A 23,167-nucleotide genomic window follows, 5' to 3' on the forward strand; every position below is an offset into this window, starting at 1 on the left:
GTGGTTTGCATCAGTCTTCTGTCCACAGTAGTCACTGACACATACACACCTGCCTCCTGAAGGGTGTTTCTGTTCAAACATATATATATATATATATAATACCCAAAGAGCTGTATGGACAAATAAGTAAAAGGATAACCAGCCAAATGAGAATGCAAGCTGATACACTGTTCTTTGGCATTGCCTTTGTTCAGAAAAGAAAGTAATTGCAGTTACCTGAAGTGAAGTTGAGACAAAGCAGTGTCTGTCATCTCCCAGCAGCTGTGTGCTGGGGTTACTATGATGGGGCAGGCAGTGCTGGGGTGCAGAGCCTCTTCTGCCATAGAAAGAGGATTGAATGCTGATGGTTGTGCTGGGTGGACAGTGTACTGAGAAGTATTCTCCATCGCAGGCCTGTTCTGTGTAGTTCCTCAAGACTTTGGACAGGTAGCCTGAGAGGCAAAACCATGGCAACAGTCAGTACCTGCACTAAAACTACATTATACAGTCACTCATTTAGCTTGATCAGTTCATGCTTCCCAAAGCTCTTTACTGCAGCCTCCATACTCAGCTGTATTTGGACCCTAATCATTTATTTTTTAAGTGGGGCACTCATGGAATTGTGGGAAGACATTCTTCAATGGGCATTGCAGAACATTTACATTTAACATGTAGGTGCATGTGAATGGAGAAAACCAGAAAATTTCCAAGAATAACAATAGTGTACCACTAAGCAGCATCTCACTAGAACCTTCAAGACCAATTCACAGCCACACTGACTGAAGCAGTACCACTGAAATCTGTACGACTTTTTTAAAAAAATGTATAGAATTATAACTTCTTTGTCTTCCATTTTCAACGGGGACATGTTTAGTCTCATGTCACATTGAATGGCATTGCAGACAGCATAAGATCTTGAATAGCATTGAAGATAACATGAGCTGCAACATGTCTACCTTGAAAATGAAAAAAGTAAGTAGTAAAAAAAATAAATTAATTAATTAATTGCAATCCCTCGTGTGATTAATCATTGGAGGGCGGGCCTATGTGCACTTTTTATTCAAAAATGAGTTATCATGGAAATGTCATTTATCATGTTAAAACAACGGTGCAATACAATACACTGCAATGTTACGGGACCTGAAAATGCTAACGCTTAATATCTCAAAGTTATAATCTACAGATGGTATAGTATCTTTCTGAGCCCCCATGTAGCATGCTAGCTGACTCAGAGGTGTGCAAAATGCTTGCTGCATGATACACCCAAGATGAGGTGTATGCTGTGTTCTGGCTTAGTCAGAATATTTTGGAGTGTCTTCAAGGTGATTGCCTTCACGGATGATTAGTTATGCTACACTTTGACAAGCCCAGACAAATGGCTAACTTCATTCCTGAAGCGGCTGTTTGCCTCCCTGAGGACTAAGAGTTGCTTTTCTGGGGTGTTCACTGGTTCAGGCCCTTTTAATAAAATTAATTCAGTTAGGGAATTAACTAAGCCATTTCATGGGAAAGTCTCCCAGGATGTCGGGACTACAAATATATGTTGATGAATGTCAAGAACCGCATGTAGAGATCAGCAGGAAAGCCACAAGAACCTCAAACACAAAGGTTACAGAGCATAAAAAACAAAGGGCCCCCCAAAAGGTCTCATGCATACACAAAACAGGAATTTGTCCAAATTATTCTAATACTTCAGAGCTATATGTATACTGGCAAAATTGTTTTTTCATTCCAGATTTATCAATAGAGATCAACTGAGGATCTGACATTTTTGTATATTTTATTGAGATCAATCAGTAATGTGTATATTCAAGGATAATTTTTAATATTTTCTCCTTCTTGTTCTGCTAATTCAAACCATCTTTGGTCCCTATAATCTAGGCCTGTACATTTATTTTTCCTCTTTTTTATATGTAAAACACTTCTCACAAAGGATTAAAGTACTTTACAGACATTCTGGGCCCAGGTCCCAAAGCCACTGGCAATAGTAGAAACCCTGGGTGGCCTCAGATCCTGACTCAGGCCATCCACTCCTGGCATACACTGTGAAAACTAATTAAATGGTGGCAGACAGTTCAAAAAATATTTTTAAATGAAATCTAAATCCTTCCCTTGACAGAAACGGATTATAACAACTTGCTCATTTAATTATGACTGAAGATAACTACAAGTCTACCTTCACAAATACAGTTTCATGAGTGCAGTGATAACCTCAATTAACTTCCAAAACTGTGTTTGCAATGAAAGAGGCCACAATGAAGCAAAAAATTGCTTTTACTCTTAAGTCAAAGCTAGAGCCAACTTTTCAGTGAATCCAGTCCACAGTTTCATAATTCTGCAATTAGCCTAATTACAATGCTGTGGTAAATTAAATACATTTCTCTTACCTAAGAAAGACCTGGACAGCAGAGTGAAAATGTAATCCACAGAAACCACTCAAGCATATAAAAACAAGACGAGGTTAAAACCTAGTATATGGCTGGACCTAACACATGTGATCCGGCCGACCAATGGTGCAACTTCATCACTCACTCAGTCAGTCACAGACTTTCGTGTTTGTAGGGCTGGCCCCACTACAATTCCAAAAATTTCCTCTTTCATTCACAGAAGTTTTTAGGACCTAAGGCATGTCTTCCATAAAAGTTTAAAAATGACTTCAGAAACAAACACTAGAATGATTTTATATTTTTCATGTCACAAAGAATATTATTATGCACACTCTTGATGAAGATTAGGAAAGAATGGCACTGAACTTCAGCTTGAATTTTGGAGAGTACTGTATTACTAAAACTAGACATAACTTAAGACATGATATCCATCTTTTTTTGTTTTCAACATAGAAAATATACCATTGCTTTATACATTTATTCTAAATCATATGCTGTTTAATGTCCTTTTGTCTTTTGAAGTGCACCTGTACACACAGGAAAATAATCAGAGGTGCACTTGTCTGTAGATGAATCTATTTCCATTAATTCTTTATTGTAAAATAAGTTGTTCACTTTAAACCCTAAGGCCTACTCTGAATTGTTATTTCGTTATGTTTTGTTTTCATCATGGAAAAAGGGGTCGTAACAAATATGTTTTGTTGACTAAATTAACGCCGTCTGATAAGTAGGATATCGCTGTGAAATGGCATAGAGACGTCGTAGAAATATTGGTAATTTCGGACAAGCAGTTAGCTTCTCTTCAAAACTTTCCGACTTTGGTCACGTAGTGTGCTGCTGACATCACTTGGCACTACTCAAGGTATAGGCTACTGCTCGTCACTAGAACCGTGGAGTCAACTGACCCCTTGCAGAGTAAAATGGAATGTATTTTGTTAATGTTTATTCCACGTGTCTGTCATTCCTGTTTTCTAAAAAACTTGCACTTCTACTATCTATGTAAATAGAATTCTAAAACAACACTTGGAAGACTGTTTTTATGGTTTGTTTTAGGTGTTATGGGAAAAGTCTTTTTTTTGGAGGGGGGTTATAGGGAATGTTTGCAATTATGTCTGCTTATGATATGGTAAAATGTTTGTTTCTATCTGCATATGACATGGTAAATGCAGCCTGAGCAAATAGGGCTATATTTCCATTTTATTCTCGTTATTTCCCGTTAATTTCCATAAATTCCTGTTAATTCCCATGGAAAGTTTCCATCCTTGAATATTCCTGGAATTTTGCAATCGTAAACAGTCCACATTGTCAAAAGCTTGGTAAATAATTCAGGAGCCAATGTTCAGGCCCTCACCCAACAGAAAAAAAGTGCATAAACACATGATACAAGAGCAAAACTGAAGAAGCTTAATTTTGTTTCCCCTACAATTTCTCCCATATTTAATCAGCAGTTGCACCACTATACACCAGGTTCTTTAGACTAATCAAATGGTCAGCTGCTGCAATTGTTCAGTCCTCTATGGTTCTTAACTGCAAGAGGTTCCAGGTGGTAACAGAAAATTGTGATACTATATTGTAGTTTATGATCTTTCACAAAAAAGCATGCCTCAAGGAGACAGCATCTATTATAACAGTATTGTTCTTGGTTATGCTCCTTCATGAATATTGATATGATTAAGCAAATTGGAATGTTTCAAGTTTAGCGCCTCTCAAAAACTGTACTCGAGCAAATATAGCTGCAAGTGGCAACTGTTGGGGTCTATTGGTCAAATGGTTCACAACTGCAAGATCTTTTTTAGAATTTCAAGATGTAATGAATGACACAAAACACCTGACTATGAAGAATCTTTCAATGGAACAAATTTTAATGTAGGGAAAATATTTGAGTTAGGCAAAAATATGAAAGATACACGCTTCATCTGATATTGGTGCTATTGAAATATTGAAATGAAAGTTTCCTTCAGGACGCATGTGTTATTCAGAGATTATGCAAAGCATATGCTCAGAAGATAGCAGGAATCAGATACACCAGAAGACACTAGATTACATAGGACAGCAGAAGGACCACAAAACAATAGAAGTGAAAGAGTTCACAAGGCTGCACAATATTTTAATAACTGGTATTTTTGTAAAATATGTAGGTATAAAAATAATAAACATAAATGGTAAACAGAATGTTTATCCCCCCCTAAACATAAACAAACTGGTGTTACGTTCAGGTAACAGTAAACATGTAAATATAACCCATAAGAACACTTTCTTAGGTGCCCCCTAAAATGATATTTAAAAATTAAACAATTTTATTCACTTTACACAATCACAATTAATATAAAAAATGAGGTATTCACTCAGTTCCAGGTTTCGCAATCAATTACACAGATGATGGTCTGCTTCATCTTACCCCACTGGCAGAGGAGCATATGAACCTGAAATGTGGGGAAATTGTTCTCCTAGAAGGGAAATGATTCAATATTTTACAAGCAATTTTGTCTAGAACATCACCATCCAATTGTGGAACTCAATACCAAAAAAATAAAATAAACTACCTGAATATATAAACAAGGCCAAGACTTATACTCACTCATACACAATGAACATTGGCAAAAGGTAAGTATAAAATCATATATTTTCTCTGTTGTACAACAATAATGAATCACAATCTTGTAATTTATCTAAAAAATAATAGTGCCTATCTTCCATTTACCATGAAATGCCAAGTTAACTAAGCATCACATTAAATCAAGGTTAACATACAGTGCAATTTATTCATGCTAACTAAAAAGCAACAACAACAATATAACAGTAACTACGTCATACTAGCAACAGAATAACAGTAACTGTATAACATAACATATAATGACGAAAACAGGCCGTTCAGCCCAACAATGCTCGCCATTTTCCTAACTAAATTAGCGCTCTGATTAGGCTACCTACAGACTAGATAGTATCTAACACTCTATCAAGCCTAGTCTTGAAAATCCCCAGAGTTTCTGCCTCTACTACATGACCTGGCAGGCTATTCCACACATTGACTACTCTCTGTGTGAAAAAATTCTTCCTAATGTCTGTATGGAATCTACCTTTCGTTAATTTCCATTTATGTCCCCTTGTTCTACTAACAGAACTCATCCTGAAGAATCTCTTGTATTTCACTTTGTTGATCCCCTTTATGAATTTAAAAGCCTCAATCAAATCACCCCCGAGTCTCTATTTACTAAGCTTGAAGAGGTTAAGCATCTTAAATCTTTCCTCTTAGCTTTTATCTTTCATACCAGGAAACAATTTTGTTGCTCTTCTTTGAACTTTTTTCAGAGCCTCTATATCTTTCTTGTAGTATGTTCCCCAGAACTGCACACAATACTCTAAGTGTGGTCTAACAAATGTATTGTATAAGATAAGTATAACTTCCTTGGATTTATACTCAATACTTTTGGCTATATATACCAGCATCCTGTTGGCCTTTTTTTACAGCACAGTGCCTAGAACCAGAAAGGCTCTGATCAACCATTACTCTTAAGTCTTTTTCAAACTGAGCACATTCTAATTTTGTTCCTCCCATAAAGTAATCCTGCCTAATGTTTTTATTTCTCACATGCAGAACTTTACATTTGTCTATATTTAATTTGCCAGGTTTCCACCCACTTTTGGATTTTATTTAAATCTTCGATTACTTCAGTAGCTTCCAAACTATTAGCTGGGCCTCCCTGTTTTGTATCATATGCAAATTTGAATAATGTACTTTCTATGTCCCTGTCGAGGTCATTGATATAAATGAGGAAGAGCAGTGGTCACCGATCCTTGTGGGACTCCACTTGCAACAGTTCCCTGCTCAGATAATATCCCTCCTACAACTCTTTGTGTTCTACCCTGTAGCCAGTTCTAAATCCACTCTGAAATACATCCTCTAATTCCTACTTCATTTTACTAAGTCTCTCATGTGGTACCTTATCAAATGCCTTTTGGAAATCTAAGTAGATCAGGGTGTAAAATCAACACCCGCCACCCGCCAAAAGCAGGTTATTTTGCAGAGTGGCTGGTAAATTTGTGAGGCTCACAGCCACAGTGGCGGATGCCCAAACTTTGTCTGTACTGTGTTATCGAGTTATTTACATGGCAGTAACCTGGCAACCCATCTCGCATCATGGCCCCAAGACGATATTTTAATGAGACGTGGCGACATGATCAGGTGTTCGAGCCGTCTAGCAAAAAGTATTGCTCCCAGTGCCACTGTCGTATTTAGCCTTCAGCGGAGACTGAGCTGAAAATTTGTGGGGCGCAAAACTTTCCTTTAAACTAATCATTGATTTCAAACTGTTTTCATTAATTTTCAGTGATTAACAAGCATGCAAACGATCTGACTAATCAATTGGAAAGTGACACACAGCTTCTTTCTTCGCATTGTGTTAGGGAGATTAAATGATAAATGTGATTTAGAAAAATCAGTTTTAATCACTAATCAGTGGCGGAAACTTCCCGATTTTCCTTGAATATCAATACAATGAATCCACTAAATAGGCTACTCAATAGGCTACTATCATATATAGCCTGCTCTCCTCAAATAGGCAGTTTTAGCGAGCAGCCTAGGCCTTATAGCCTACATTTATTTTCATTCGCAGTACGAAATTGTGCACATTTTTAATCAACATTATTTGCGGATACATGCACTTCTTTCTCTGCACTCATATTTATGGCAAATATCTGCAATGCGTAGATTGTAAACAAGGTTTTGTTTTTTCTGGTTATTCTGTAAGCTAACACGGTAGATAACAGACTGGTGTATCTTGTTTGTTAAGTGTAGACTACTTGGTGATTAAAACAGATTTTTAACGGGTAGATTGAATTTATGATTTAATCCCCTAACACGGTATGAAGACGCTGTGTGTTAGGCTACTTGCCATTTGATTAGTCCGATTGTTGGAACGCTTGATAATAAAGGAAAAATTAATAAAAACAGGTTTAGATCAATGATTAGTTTAAAGGAAAGTTTTGCGCCTCACCAATTTTCAGCTCAGTCGCCGCTGCTTTAATATTTATTTTTAAAAAGTGACTGGTAAAAAAGGTGAGTGGCTGGTAGAAGTTAAGAATCTACCAGACACAGTGGCTAGTGCATAAAAAAGTTAATTTTACACCCTGAAGTAGATAATATCATACGCCTTGTGATAATCAAAACATTTGTAGCTTCTTCAAAGAATACCAGAAGGTTTGTCAGACATGACCTTACCTTACGAAACCCATGATGGCTATCCCTTAGGATGTTGCTATTTTCAAGAAATACTTCCAACTTGTCTCTAATGATAGATTCCAGTATTTTACATGTGATGTAAGTAAGTAATTTAAACTTACAGGCCTGTAGTTTCCTAGATCAGTACAGTCCCCTTTCTTTTATATTGGTATTATATTACCTTGCTTCCAGTCCTCAGGAATTTCTCCAGTTTCTAAGGACTAAAATACCTGCCAGTGATGTAAAAATGATCTCAGCTAACTCTTTGAGTACTCTTAGGTATATGTCATCAAGACCTGCTGCCTTGTTTGTCTTTAGTTTAAGTAATTTATGAAGTACTTCTTTATCCTCTATTTCAATATCTGATAAGACTTTCTGAGTACTGAATAAGCCTTCCAGTCTATTAGTAACCTCTTCTCTAGTAAAACTCTCAACAAAATAACTATTTAAGGCATTAGCAATATCTTTACTCTTGGAAAGCAATGCTCCTTCTTCATTCTAGATGCAGCTGATATCCTCTTTGACCTTCCTTTTCCTACAACAGTATTGAAAGATCATTTAGGATTACTGTTTGCATCTTGGGTACTTTGCCTTTCAAAGAGCCTCTTGGCTTCCCATAGTTTTTTAACCTTATCACGCATATTACAATATTCAGCCTTATTACTCTTAGTGCTGTCATTTTTATATATCTTTTACAGTTTTTTTCTCAAACTCTCCCGTATGTCCATCCACTGGGGGGAGCGCTTTTTCAACTTACTTTTCCTTACCTTTGCATCAAGAATAACCCTTTTGAACCTACCCCACTATTCATTCACAGTCTTGCAGTTGGGAGGTTTCACCAAGTCAATATTACATAAATATTCTTGCATCTTGTTGAAATTGGCTTGTCTAAAATTTCTAATTTTGGCCATAGAGGAGGCCTTGTTAAATTGCCATGATACATCAAATCTAACTGCAAAATGATCGCTTGTCCCAAGTGGCTCAATTACCTCTATGCTACAAATTCTGTCTGTATCATTACATAGCACCAGCTGTTTTTGATGTCTTAGTTGTTTTAAGCATCTGTTGCTGTAATTGTAAATGTAATTAAAGGATCAGAGAGGATTTTGACAGTGAGTAAACATCTAACAATAAAGGGTCACTATATATTGGAAACATGATAATAAACAGAATCAAATAATATTCAATAAATAGTTAATAAATGTTATATTACTGGCATTTATGGCCTTCGTGTTACTTCTTAGTTATAGAGCATATTGCAGCGATAGTCAACGATATCCCAGTTTCTGACTCAAAACATCCGTAAGAAAGTGGAGAACGGACCTTCAGGCCAGAGGACCATCGTGCTGGATTATATCTATCTGCCCAATGAGATCCTGCTACCTGTGATACATCTGTACACATCTGCTTATAACTCCTCTAAAACTAATAGCTCTTAACTCCCTGCTTTGCTGGAAATAAACGCCTTCTTGCACTTTAACATACCACTTTATGTTTGACTGGGTCTTCTTTCGGGTTGTGGTTAATATTGAAGTTGCTTAGTGTTATGTCCGGTAGCGTACACCTGGTTATTTAACACGGGTGAGTTACGGGACATAAGAGAATGGGGGCTCGTCCAGTATAGAACCGTAGACTTGCTCTACTTTGATGCTGTTTTGCTACTTGAGGGACTACGTTGTGCCAGAGCATTGTGATTTGTAGGACGCAGGGGCATTTTTACATTAGGGGCACATGGGGCAGTGCCCCACCAAAGGTGGCACTGTGGTACAATATTATCGTAACATCTGAACATTGTGGCATAATGTATTTTCTATTTAATACAAAATAGTAATTCAGTGGTGAAATTGGCGTGTATAAATATAATACACTTGACTCACAATCCTTATAGTGCTGTTTTGGAGTAATTTCATTTGTGTGTATGTGTGTGCTCGCGCTGCAGACTGCGCTCCCTGTCCTATCTCTCTGCTGTGGGGCAGCGGAGCACTCTGCCCCATCGTTGCTAGGAGAACAACGTGAGCGTGATCTGCGTAAGCAGGGAAAACCTCCCGCAAATTATGTTGGGCGGAGGGGCAGAAATGTTTCTGCCCCTATGAATTCTGCCTAGCAACTGGTGGGCCACCTGAGGTGATGAAAAAATAATAAACGTAACCGTTAATCGGTTGATGTGCGTCTATCGCTAATGCTAGAGTGAGAGCACCTATTAGCTACCACTTTCGTTCGACAGACAAGAAAACGTAAACATATTTGTAACTATATATGAAATAGGCAAAATATCGGTAACAACCTGTACCTAGTTATGTAGGAAAAAATGTCCTTGTTATCCTCCAGTGGTTATTTCTGCAGTACTTACATGATATTTTTCTGTGCCGGCAAATAAGTAAGAGGTGGTCCTGCGCTAGCTTTTGGTTGCTAAGAGGACGTGTATCGACCACCCCATATAAATGAATGGAACTTGACATAAATGTGCTAGCATACTGTATAAGTGTCCTATCTTGCGTATTTGAGGTTAATAGGAGAAAGGGTGGTTGCTATCAGCACGTCTAGAAATCCGTACATATTCACTGTTGTAACCAAAGTCGCAGGACGCAAAATAGCCGTTAGGAAAGCAGTTTGAAAAGCAACCTCTGCGCCATTGCATTTAAAGGGCCGTGATGAGATAATTCCGAGTGTGTTGCTTATCTTAAAGTTGATATTGTAAATAAGGCTGAATTAATTAATTTTTTTTTTTTTTTTTTACATTTAGAGTTTATTATGTGTATTTTTACAGGACATTTAATGATGTCCAGTTCTCTCTAATAAATACTAAGTAAATACACTACTGGTTAGGGTGGTCGATACACGTCCCCCCCCCCCTCCGGTGGTCGATAATAGGTGCTTTCATTCTAGCTAGCTTTATTTTATTACTCGGTTTTGGAAATCTTTCTGCTTCTTGGCACTTACAGCGCAGCCCATATAATAGCAAAGGCCTACCGTAGACTAATTGGCTACCTTTATTTTTTGTTATGGTGACATCATACAAAACTGCCCCACCAGAAATGCTTGCTAAAATCGCCATTGGTAGCACGGTTACTTTGTTGCTAGGTACTACTTTGTGCAAAGTTTGTAGTACTAGCTTTGGAATTTGTAACAGTGTTATTTTGCTTGGTGCGATTTTTCATCCCGTCTGTAGTACTAGCTTGGAGTGTCACTTTGAGGTGTGCTACTTTTGTCATTTTGCAGCATTTGACTTGTCACATACTACCTACTGCTACCAGTAGGTAGTATCTTGTGATTTCATTCCTGTGGGCGTTCAGAGATACAACTTTGCTTTTCAATTCTGACAACCTGCGTTTCTGTTGCTAGCTATAGCCGCGTTTCCACCACAGGAACTTTCCCCAGGAACTAGGAACCTTTTGAGGAACTGAGTGCGTTTCCACCGCAGAAACTAAATTAAGTTCCGGGGACTTTATTTTACCCCCAAAAAAGTCCCTGCTCAGGGGGTAGTACTTTCCAAAAGTACCGGAACTTTTGGGGTGGGGCACAAGCGCTGAATATTTCTGATTGGTCGACTACTCGCAGTATTTTATTTCAACCGCCATTTTTAAAAATCTGCGGCCGCAAACCGATTTATTTTCATAATAATAACTTGAATTCAAACTTGTATGTTATGCGGCGCAGTAGCCTACTTTTGGTTAGAGCCTGCCAACGTCTTGGAACAGATGAGAAATTTGTTTTATAAAATGTTAAGCATTCGTGCTAGGACAACATATCTACCAAAACATTCAAACAGTTTAATTCGGTTGCTGAATGTTTTCTTCCAGATTTTCTTTGTTAGTCCGTTATAATTGAGTCAAAACGCTTGACATATATTTATGTGAGATATGTGGTAGTTCTGCGTAATTTACATTGGGGATACAGTAAAAGCACACTCCGCTACTCCGCTAGCAGTAACTTTCAAGGAAAGAAAACGGTGGCTGTACCACTGCAATATTAATTCAAATTTTCACGCAAGTCCGAGTTTTCATTCTATTTATTCTTGTCATTTTGCGATTAGCCTATTTTGTAAATGACGGTAAGAGTCGAATTAATCAATTCAACAGCAAATTGTTTACGACGTGTGCATGTTTTTTGCTGTTGTTACCAGTTATTTGTAGAATGTGAATGTATTCTGTCACCTCGGATGTCAAGACATGAAAGTGAATGTTCGCATAAAAACATAATGAATGTGTTTGAGAGATTATATAAAACAGTTACAATCTGTATATTAGCCTGTTATATCCTGTTTGTTGCATAACAACGGTCCAAGTCGAACTACCAACGAGAGTTTTGCTTCACAACGGTAAAATAATATACCCAAACGGCCGCAGAAGAATATTTCAATTTAAGGTGATTAAGTCGATAAAAATCAATAAATACTAAAGTAACCATATGTAGTCGTTGTATAAGTGGAATAAACCCCTCCAGCTGTCCCAGTTATTGGAAAATAATGTACTTCGGTGGTAGTATGGGGTTACAGAAGAAATCATAGGACAGATGGACCGACGACGACGTTGCTTTTACATACGTCAGTGGACTAATTTGCCTAATCTTTGCGGGTCTTTAGACCGCGGTGGAAACGCAGACAAAAATGGGCTGAAGGAACCTTTTAGTTCCTTGAAAAGTAGTTCCTGGGACTAAAAGTTCTGGGTACTTTGGGTGGAAACGCGACTAAAGTTACCATGGAGTTTGAACTAGAACGGTTTCTTGATTACCCAACATTCGAGCAGCTGGACAGCTGCCGGAAGGCAGACCTTCTGTTAATCGCGGACTACGTTAAAATCGATGTGGTCCACTCTGAGAATAAACTGTTAATTAAAGCTAAGGTAATGGAGGGGTTGCTCGAACAACAGATACTGTTTGTGAAAACGAACTCTAGGGAAATAACCCTTATTTAGTCTGAGAGACTCGAAACTACGATTCAGTTTAAACAACCATAAGAGTAACGAAACATTAAATACCAGTGTAATCCAACACATTATTATACCTAGGTCAGGATAATTTTTGGTCTTTTTTGTGATGTAATGGGTTTATCTAGTTCCTACTGTAAATAGTAAAAAAAATTTGATTGATTGATTGATTCAGTACAGTACGTGTACACACACGCACACACACATTATTTCCACACAGAGAATACAGAAGAACTAAACCAATTTAAGGCTGAACAATATGGTGTTAACTGACTCAAATTAACATCAGATCAGAGGCCCTTAGATTTGGTACAGTTCTCTGCTATTTATGTGGAAATTGTGTGTGTGTGTGCATGTGTGTGTATGTGTATTTTGTTTTTCTGTGGGCTTATTAATGATGAGTATACATTTTGTTTTGCTGTGTGCTTTTTGCCTTTCAGATCAGTCAATAGATGAGGAGACTTTTAAACTTTTGGATGAAGGATTAATCACTAGCCTTATTCCAAATGTCTCAGGCTTAAGTTCCTTAAGCACCATAGAGAGCATGTAAGTCCTGTGTAAAAGTCACACTCAGATATGTTGGCATTTTTAAAGAGGGATATATATGCTTCAGTTGCAAGGCCCAAATTCCTGGGCACGCTTTTCACACATTTTTGTGCCATTCATAATGTAAATCTTTCATCAACATATTTACAATTAGTGGTCGACCGACATGGGTTTTTCAATGGCGATTTCGATGCCGATATTTTGATGCCGATATTTAGAGAGTAGGGCGGCCGATAGCCGATATATAATGCCAATATCATGTTATTGTTGTTTTTTTGTTTTTTTTTTGCATCTGATAAAATACAAGAATTTAATAATAATAACAAATGAGACACAAAATTGCTGAAATTAAATGAACATCTATTTAACACTAATGTTATTGTCTGCATTCTCTCTGTTTGCTTAAGTAGATTATTAATTAATTCCATTATTCCATGCACATTACAATATAATACACGTTATCTTAGCCAGTAACATTCTTGTTTTAGAATTTTTATTAATTAATGAAATAGAAAAATACATTGGGTTATGCTGTAGATTTCAGAACGTGACTGGTATTTAAAGGTGCAGTGTGCAGAATTTAGTGGCATCTAGCGGAATGTACTAAGCAGAAATAGAATATAATATTCATAAGTATGTTTTAATTAGTGTATAATCCCATGAAAATAAGAATCGTTGTGTTTTCATTACCTTAGAATGAGCCCTTTATATCTACATAGGGAGCGGGTCCTCTTCCATGGGGGCCGCTATGTTGCACCGCCATGTTTCTACAGTAGCCCAGAACGGACAAACAGCTCTAGAGATGGCCTTTTGCTTTTTTTTTTTTTTTTGCGTTTTTAATTTTGGTGGGCGGCGCGAATGCACCGGTTGGAAGACGAAGAAGAAGAAAGAAGAGACTGAGTGGTCATATACTGTCTTGGACAATCCATTTGTGAAATATACACACATTTGTGATGCCTGGGTACCTTCCAAAATAGCTGTGTTGTTTACGGCGTTGTCGCCCTTTTTAGTACAGTCTGGCTTGATTGACAATCCATTTATTTAGTAGGTGAGAGTATAAGCTTTCTAACGATGTATAACATGTCTAATTTTGCTTTTGGAATAGCATTTTATTGGTCAGCGTAATCGAAAGTTTTGTTATCACATTCACTTACGCATTCACTCTGTGGTAGCAGTAAAAAAAAACGCAAAAAACGAAACCTTTTTCATAATTTCTTGGAAAATAATATTATTATTGAGGACTTCTGGGCATAGCTAAGCCATATGTTTGCTGATAGACCTAGCTGACATCGTTTTCTGGTGTAAGACATAAGTGGATAGAAATATATCATTGATTTACTGTCTCTGTCTCTATCTATTGAAAACAGATTTCATCATTGCTATGTAAGTATTACTGCTCAAAATATTCCGGTTATGTACATTATTTTTGAAATTGAGTGTCTTTAAATAGGTTAGTGGTATTTTATAATGAGGATATGTCACACTGTAATGTAAGCATTAGTTAGCAGTGTAATAGTTTTTGTGACGTATCATGTCTTTCTATGATTTACCATGCAAAGCAGCTAACGTTAGCTAACCTTAGCAATAAAACGCTAGAACAATGCGGAACAAAAAGTTTGTTGGCAAGTTGACACACACAATACATGCAGAGGGAGAGCGACATGCCCATAAGTGCAGAAACGTGATGTTAGCTAGAAGCCCATAACGTTAGTTCCCCAAAACGTTGTTGACAACGTTAACGCTAGCTTTCGGACTCCTGTTAACGTAAGCCCACTTGTTGAATCGAGGCTATCTCTAGCAAATGCAACAGACTGTAACTAACGTTGGGTATCTTATAACTATCAAATCAATTGCTTACGATAGCAGATTGTTGACTTGAGAGAGAAGAGGTTCATCAATCCTGTCTTCATCCTCTGCCTCAGCTGACAGCAGGTGCTGCTGGCTTTGCCCACTTGAGAATAGTTCTGCTAGCTGGCTATTATTGTTACTCTACTGCTGGCAAACTTTGCACTGGCATAATCATGTCTATGAGCGAAAATAATGTTTAGGTAACGTGCTTAACAACAGCAGACCACAGGCTCACCAACAATAAAAGGCTTCACAGTTACACTTGCTTACCGTCCCACAACCATCCCAAATGACAAATCTGATAAATGTTTTATGACCCCGGCTCGTCGGGAGTAGGAGTGGGGGCTGGGGACGCCATACAATAGTTTTTCGAGCCTTGTAAGCTAGTTTAGCTGGTTCCAGGCTTGCTAACGTTACCATTACATTACATTACATTCATTTGGCAGACGCTTTTATCCAAAGCGACGTTCAAAAAAGTGCATTTCATGGTCGTAGACAACTGCTGAACACGGGTTCATTACATTACATTACATTACATTAATTCAGTGTAATTCAGTAATTCAGTAAGGTACAATACTTATTTTGAACAGCTATTTCTAGCCGAGAACAATGAACACTATTCTGGCCTAACATCTGCAAAGCCAACTAGGCAGAAGAATAAGCTACAGTATTAGGACAAATACAAATTACCAAGAAGTGCAGGGATGGGGCAACATGTAACAAGTGACAGGAAAAAGGTTTTTTTTATTTTTTTTATTTATTTTTATTTATTATTATACAGCGTGGTGGTGGTTAGTCTAGGTATAGTCTGAAGAGATGAGTCTTCAGGCCACGGCGGAAGATGGATAGTGAGGGGGAGGTTCGGAGAGGGACGGGGAGTTCGTTCCACCACTGGGGAGCTAGGGTGGAGAAGCTCTGTGATCCCTTTGGGCGGGTGGGAGGGGTTACAAGGCGCCCTGCTGCCGCAGAGCGGAGTGGTCGAGCAGGCACATAGAATTGAGTCATGTCCTGCAAGTAGATGGGGGCTGTCCTGTTGGCAGCAGTGTAGGCAAGGGTCAGGGCTTTGAACCATTACAATTCCCAACTAAAGTTATTCACATTTTCTCACTAAAAAACTGGAATCAACCTAATTATACAGACAGTAAACCTTGTATATGTTATTAAGAGTAGCCAATTAAATATATTGAGATTTGAAAGCTAGGAATTTAAGTCTTACCATTTTCTCTCAGGTAGCCTACATCCAGCATTGGCATGTTTCTCACTGACGTCTGCTCGTAGAATGGCTAAACTGACACAAGGAGTGCTAACATCACAGCACAGCAGCCACACTGACAAGACTGCCTGCAGATGTGTCTGCAGACATTTTTTGTTTACCAGCCTCATGAGCGCAGACATCGGCCGATGCCGATTATCTCAAAATGACAGATATCGGCCCGATTAATCGGCCAACTGGTTAATCGGTCGACCACTATTTCCAATGTTGTCAAAATGGTTGTGGCAGAACTTTTATGCATATTAGGTCATATAGACGACACTTGCTGCAACATGACAAGAGAGTGTTGCCCTTTTTTGGCTACACTAAGGTCAAAATACTACACATTCAACTATTAACTTTGTAGTCCAGCAGACATCTTCTTTGATCCATGACATTGTAGACAGACTACATTCAAAGACAAAGTCCAGACAAACTCCAGAGGTGGAATAACTTGCTCAAGAATTTAGAGATGCTGCAGAGCCCTTCAGGGGTCTCGAGACAGACCACGAACAGCTCCAGTACTTTGCTCAGCCACTCAAATGTGGTGTTTGTTGAGGCTGTTATCAACTATGATAGGTGGCCTGATCCCTGAGGGAAACAGAGAGTGGGAGCTGGTGCTCCTCTTGCATCATTGCATCGAGTTTATCTTCTCTCCATCCCTAACTCAGGAGGCTGTGGCTTACATAAGCCTGATTATAGAGGAGCACCATTGTGCCCAGACCATCATTTACGACCCAAGCATCAATTCATGTTGCACTAGCCACATGCAATGTTACAGTTGGGTCTGCTGATACAGTTCTGGACCATGTGCTTTGAAACTAAGCACAGGTTTTTTAAAGAGAGACAATTTTTAAAAAAAGAATATCTGTAAAACAATGGCATAAAGACATCAACTAATGCAGTGCTACAGCTTTTTGCCCAGAACTTTGTTCACATAAAATTTGGAGGTTAGCCAGGCACACAGCACCTTTCTAGTCTCCTTTAATGGGTTTAAAGACACCAAAAGTGGTCTAGAGGGTGTACCTGTGTTCTCTGAGGTCTACATGCCAGAGTGGGTTACCTTTAAGGGCACAAAGTGCATGCCAATATGACATTGTTCCTGTCCTATGATCAAGAGGATGAACCCCGGTTTGGTCTTGTAAGTGCCATCCTACTCCTGGATCACACAACAGACCAACACACCAGCTGGTGGTACAAAGATGGTACATTCAAGGATCTGAGAGGCATTTTTTGCCTATAGTGTGTTGCCTTCTAAGACCTTGGTAGCAGTTGACCCAAAAGATCTTGTGGATCCCCTTCCTTTGCATGCAATACAATCTTACAGGGAGGATGATGGCCAACTGTATGTAGTCCTTTGATATCAAGTGTTTTAGGTTTTTAGATTAAATTCTTTTTAGACTTTTCTCTGGTGTTTCGTGTTATCTGTTGTGCTATGGTTCCAGAGATGTATGATGGCACAGCCTAATGTTGTTTACGGCATCCATTTGCATCTGTGTTTTTTCAAGTAATTATTTATAAGATTTTACAAAATTATTTTGTAAAAAATGCTCTTATAAGCCCCTTTGTCCAAACAGCATGTGAGGAAGTTTTCGAAGTTCTGAGTTTCATTGCCTCCATTTTCAAATTTTTATTATTAGTGATTATAAAACCTTTTCATTTAAACAGTTTATTTGTTTAAACAGTATAGAAGATAAAAGTCTGCACACTTTGTTTCCCTGTAGCTTCTCAGAGTACAAATCATTGGTCATACAGTCTGCTCAATTTCACTGGTATTCTGAATCTATACATCTATATCTATATGTTGTTGATCTGTTAACCTGCTATGTGATGTGAATAGATGGCAAAATAAACTGCCCCACCACCTATCACTGAGATGGATGTGGCACCAGTGACTGATAACGTCAGTGGCCACGTGATTGACCAAGCAGCCCGACTGATCCTGCATGTTGTTCCAGTGTTTGTGAGTCTCTCTATCAAGCTTTTGATTTATTGTAATTTGTAAATTTGGTAATTTGTATGATTGAATCTGCAGTCCACAGGGGACAGTGGATAAAAACGAACAGCTCCAAGTCCAACCAGGAGGTCCTGATCGAGTTCCCCAGGCTTACCATGCCAGGCATAGTATGTACCTTTACTAACAATATAGATCATTCATGTCTTTTCACGAACTTCCTGTATTAACATATGCTGTTAACTGTTTTCTATTCATTAGATTGCTCAGGATTTCATGGCTCTCTATGTGCAGCTGGCACCAAAACTGTCTCAAACATGGCTGCCAAATTTAACACAGAAAATTCTGACAATTGGCCAAAATGGAGGGGAAGCTGATGTACAGACAGAGGAGTTGACCCAAGGTGAGGTATTAGTTCATGAGGCCCTGGTCATATCACCATCATGCACTGCTCAGGGATCTTTTACACATACAGTATTATCTCCTCTCTTATGTTGCTTGTCTCTACACAGGAGTATCATACACACAGTTTACACATATGAGTATTAGCTGTGGTTTAATTAGATTATTCTACAATGAGTGGTGGGAACAGTTTACCTATAATTTGTGGAAACTTATCATTAAATGTCATTATACACAGATGCCAAAGGGGAACTGGCTGTCAGGCTGCTGCCCATCCAGTTGCCACCTAAGGTGGTACGAAGGTGGCTGGAAGGTTTTCTGTCCCAGCCTTGACTAGGCCAAGAAGGTATTTATTGATGTTCAGCCTGTAAGATTGCCCAAGAATCATTTTTAGATTTTTTTTTCAGAAATTAATTATATTATTATATAATTATATTATTAATTAAATTACATTTAGAATACATATATCCACTTGTTTTTGCATACAAGTTGAAAATGATGGCATTTTAAGATCATAAAAGCAAAGTCTTGACTAAAGTACATCTGTATTGATCTCCTCAAAAGCTTTCCCATGGTGTTAACTTTTAGCTTCTTGTTCACTCTAACAGTCACGCTCACACTCTCTCACAGTTACATTCTCACTCATACTTTCATACTCTCACAATTTAAATATATATTTAACCAAAGCCAAACCTCCAGACATGCACAAATACAGACAGTAATAAGAACAGAAACTACTAGCCTAATACAAATAATAGTTTGTGCCTCACTGGTTGTCTCTCATTCTGTGACAGGAGGCCACATACCTTGCCACCAATGCTGCACATACTGATTTATAGGGGAATTTTCCTAGATTTCTGTAATTTGTGAACTTTAGTAAAATGGTTCCAAGTATTGAAAAGACGTTTTCCCTTATGTCTGGGTATTCTGGGCATTCTGTCAGAAAATGCCCCCTGATTGATTGATTGACTGATTAAGGAGAGTGGGCAGACTCTTGGCTGTCCCAGAATTAGCTATCAAGCTAAACTGCATCTGTTGTCCCTAGGCAGGTAACAGTAAAAGACAGTGTGTATCTAAATGTCAAAGTTAAAAGACAGGCAGATTGCAGTGCATAGCCTGTCCTCTCTGGGCAGCCAGGTGTACCTGTGATAGCTGTTTTTTTTTTTTTTTATAGCCTGGCTGTGCTCACTGGGTCTGTACATGTGAATACTTTTCTCAATTTCTTATCTCACTCTCTCTCGCTCACTTTCTCTCACACCAACTCTCACTCTGTCACACTCTTACTCTCTCCCTCTCTCCCGGCTCAGGTTGGAAATAACATGAGTGGAGCATCTCCAGCAGGAGCAGTGGACATGACCTTACCCGTATGTCATGTGCTTGGGAGACAAACACCTGTCCTCTTAAGCATTTGTGATAATGGCTGGATAGGTGCTAGAACAGAGCACACTACTTGGGGCAGTGGATGTGTGTTTTAAGGCATTTTATGTCTTATATGTAGTGTGCTCCAGTATTGGAATTTTTGCAGAAGGTAGCCTATGGGTTCGGAGGAGGGGGGGAAGAGGGGGGTTCTACCTCTGTTAAGTGCCTCCACTCTAATATTCTGTTACTGAGACAGGACTTCTTATCAAATCAGGAATAGTCCTCTACCTGTATGGTATGTTAATATAAAAAATTGTAAAGATTGTGTGTTTTATTTATGAATTTAATTAGGCTAATTGAGTTGTTTGAACACCCCTAATACTGGCCCACCTATTACCAAAGAAGAAATAACTAAAGCAATGAAAAACATGAAACATGGTAAAGCCACTGGATCTGATGAAATTTAAGTGGAAATGATACAAGCCCTAGAAGATCTTGGCATTGATATTCTTTCTGAGCTGTTTAATGGCATATATGAGTCTGGTTTATTGCCTATTGATTTATTGAAATCAATATTTATAGCTCTGCCAAATATTCCTGGAACTATCAAGTGTGAAAATCATAGAACAATCAGTCTTATGAGTTACATAATAAAGATTTTGTTGAGAATCGCTCTGAGCCGAATTAAGAACAAGTCAAGGCCAGAAACCTCTAAACTGCAATATGAGTTTATTGAGGACAGAGGAACTAGAAATGCAATTTTCATATTACGAATGCTTTTAGAGAGAGCAATTGAACATTAAAATGAATTTTTGCGTCATTAATTTCACTAAAGCATATGACAATGTTGCATGTTGCATGTAAAGTTATTTCAAATCCTCTCTAAACTAAACATTGACGGGAGGGACTAACAACTACTTCAAAATTTATACTGGAATCAAATGGCGGCAGTAAAGATTGATGATAATATGAGCAGCTGGACTAAAATTCAAAGAGGAGTTAGACAGGGATGTGTTGCCTCACTGGAATTATTCAATATATATAGTGAAATGATTCTCAGAGAAATAGAAGACCTAGATGGGATAAAAATTGGAGGTGTTAACATCAACAATATAAGATATGCAGACGATACCACCCTAATTTCTGCAGAAGTTCTGCAGAAGACCCACAAAGTAGGTAGTCAAAGTAGTACAAACAAGTTCAGAATTCGGTCTAACCATTAACTGTAAGAAAACCAAATGTATGGTAATATCAAAACAGCAAGATACTCCCAACTGCCAATTGTACACAGGTAACCAAGTGATTGAGCAAAAGAGCAGCTTCAGTTACCTTGGTAGCTTCATATAACATGATGCTAGAAGCAAAATAGAAATAAAAATAAGAATTGCCATTGCTAAAACAAACTTCCAAAAAATGAAACCCTTTCTTACCAATAGACACATTTCTATGACAACAAGGCTCAGGTTACTAAAATGCTACATCTAGTCAATCTTGCTGTGTGCTTCAGAAACATGGACTATAACACCAGAACTCCATAGACACTTAGAAGCTGTAGAAATATGGTTCCTTAGACGAATGCTGAAAATATCACATAGAGATAGGGTAACTAATGAGGCGGTACTCCCACGCGCCCACACAAAAATCATTAATGAGAACATTAAATGACAGAAAACTTACATTCCTCGGCCATGTCATCAGAAAGGGAGAAATAGAATGCCTTACACTACAAGGCTGTATGCCTGGGAAATGTGGACGAGGAAGGCAAAGAAGAAAATATATGGACGATGTGAAAGAACTAACAGACTTAAGTGTACGAGACATCATTGATGCTGCGAGGGATCGTTTGATGTGGGAAGCCATGATCGCCCAAGCGTGCAACGCGCAAGGCACCTGAAGAAGTATTGAATAGAATTGAATTGAATTGTTAGTACTCAACTGAATTGAATTTACTTGAATTGTTTGTACTGCATTGATTGATTGAATTGAATCAAATTGAATTTACTTCTTTTTTTTTACTTGAATTTTTATGGAAATTATTGTTTTCAATTAGTTTATTCACATTTCATTATCACAGCCAATAAATATATATCCTTTATTTCCAAACCACTGTCGTGTCAATGTTATTTTAGTAAGTTGGGCTCTACAGACGTATAGAATTCTGATTGGTTGTTGAACTCAGGTGATCTGAATAAACCTGTCCAAACCTCACTACATGACACCTGAATAGCATTCTATTACATAAAACCATTCAGATGAGCTACTCATTTACTTACTCATTTACTTAATTCACAAATTAAATGTTTATTCATTGCATTGTTTTTATTTCCCAATGAAACAACCACACAGTGAGAGCTAACATTAACCTATTTAGCTAGATAACTTAAAATATGAATGAACAATCTTATGTTCTTTGGCTGGGTGTAACATACATCATGTTAGCTAGCAAATTGGCACAAGCTAGCTTCTATCTTATCCACGATCTCAGATGGAATCTTAAAGTAACAATCTCGAAGATCTCCATTTTGTTGTCATTGGCGGCATCTATGGCTATAAGCGGTAATTCTATGTGTGTTTTTGGACCTCACTTCCCAGAGATCCAAACAGTGTCGCCTGTGTGACGTCAGTCAGTTGGCACCTGGGCCACGCCTCCATAGCTATTCGAGGTCAACAGTACACATGAAAGCGAAAAGGGAATGATGTCTGAGACGGTAACTATAATACTATTTACTAGGGTTGAGCCGAATACTCGGATGAAACGAGTATCCGGTACGGATAATGTACTTTTTACGAGCAAGAGTACCATCCAGAGCCTATACAAAGTTCACTGCTGCTGCGTCACATGACACAATCTTGCCATCGTCATAGCCACTCTGTCCACAGCGATCTATAGAGGGTATGCATTGAGGTCACTTTCCCACCGGAATACGCCCCCTCAGTCGGGACTGAGTGGCGAAACATGCTGCCACATGGCTGCCTTTAGTATAGGAAACTGCAAAACCGGGAGTAAAACAAACGATTATCTGCTTAAATTAAAGGCAGTTGGACTCGACAGTAATCCTTACAACTTACCAAAGAACCAGTGGTCCATGGACATTCAACAAGAAATCGGAGCTATCTTTTTACAGACTGCCAAAAGCTAAAGAAAAGAGAAGCGATGCATCGCTGCAATTCGCAGAAACAACTCAAATCCAGTCACCGAAACGTGGATTTGCGGTTGTTATTTTGGGTCAGGTATGTTGGATTTTTGGGTAAAATCATACCTTAATAATTTATATGCTTGGTTAGCTAATACTATCT

General features: G+C 38.3%; 1 long non-coding RNA gene across 1 annotated transcript in view; it reads right to left on the minus strand.

Annotated features, from left to right (window-relative positions):
- Nucleotides 1-296: 296 nt before the first annotated feature.
- The window catches only part of LOC135257854 (uncharacterized), a 57,004-nt gene continuing 34,133 nt past the window's right edge, over nucleotides 297-23,167 (minus strand). Inside the window, exon 3 of the long non-coding RNA XR_010330784.1 lies at nucleotides 297-431. This is a non-coding gene — a long non-coding RNA (uncharacterized LOC135257854). The remainder of the gene's footprint in view (nucleotides 432-23,167) is intronic.

The sequence above is a fragment of the Anguilla rostrata genome, chromosome 6, assembly GCF_018555375.3.
Source record: "Anguilla rostrata isolate EN2019 chromosome 6, ASM1855537v3, whole genome shotgun sequence".
In the NCBI taxonomy this organism is placed as follows: domain Eukaryota; kingdom Metazoa; phylum Chordata; class Actinopteri; order Anguilliformes; family Anguillidae; genus Anguilla; species Anguilla rostrata.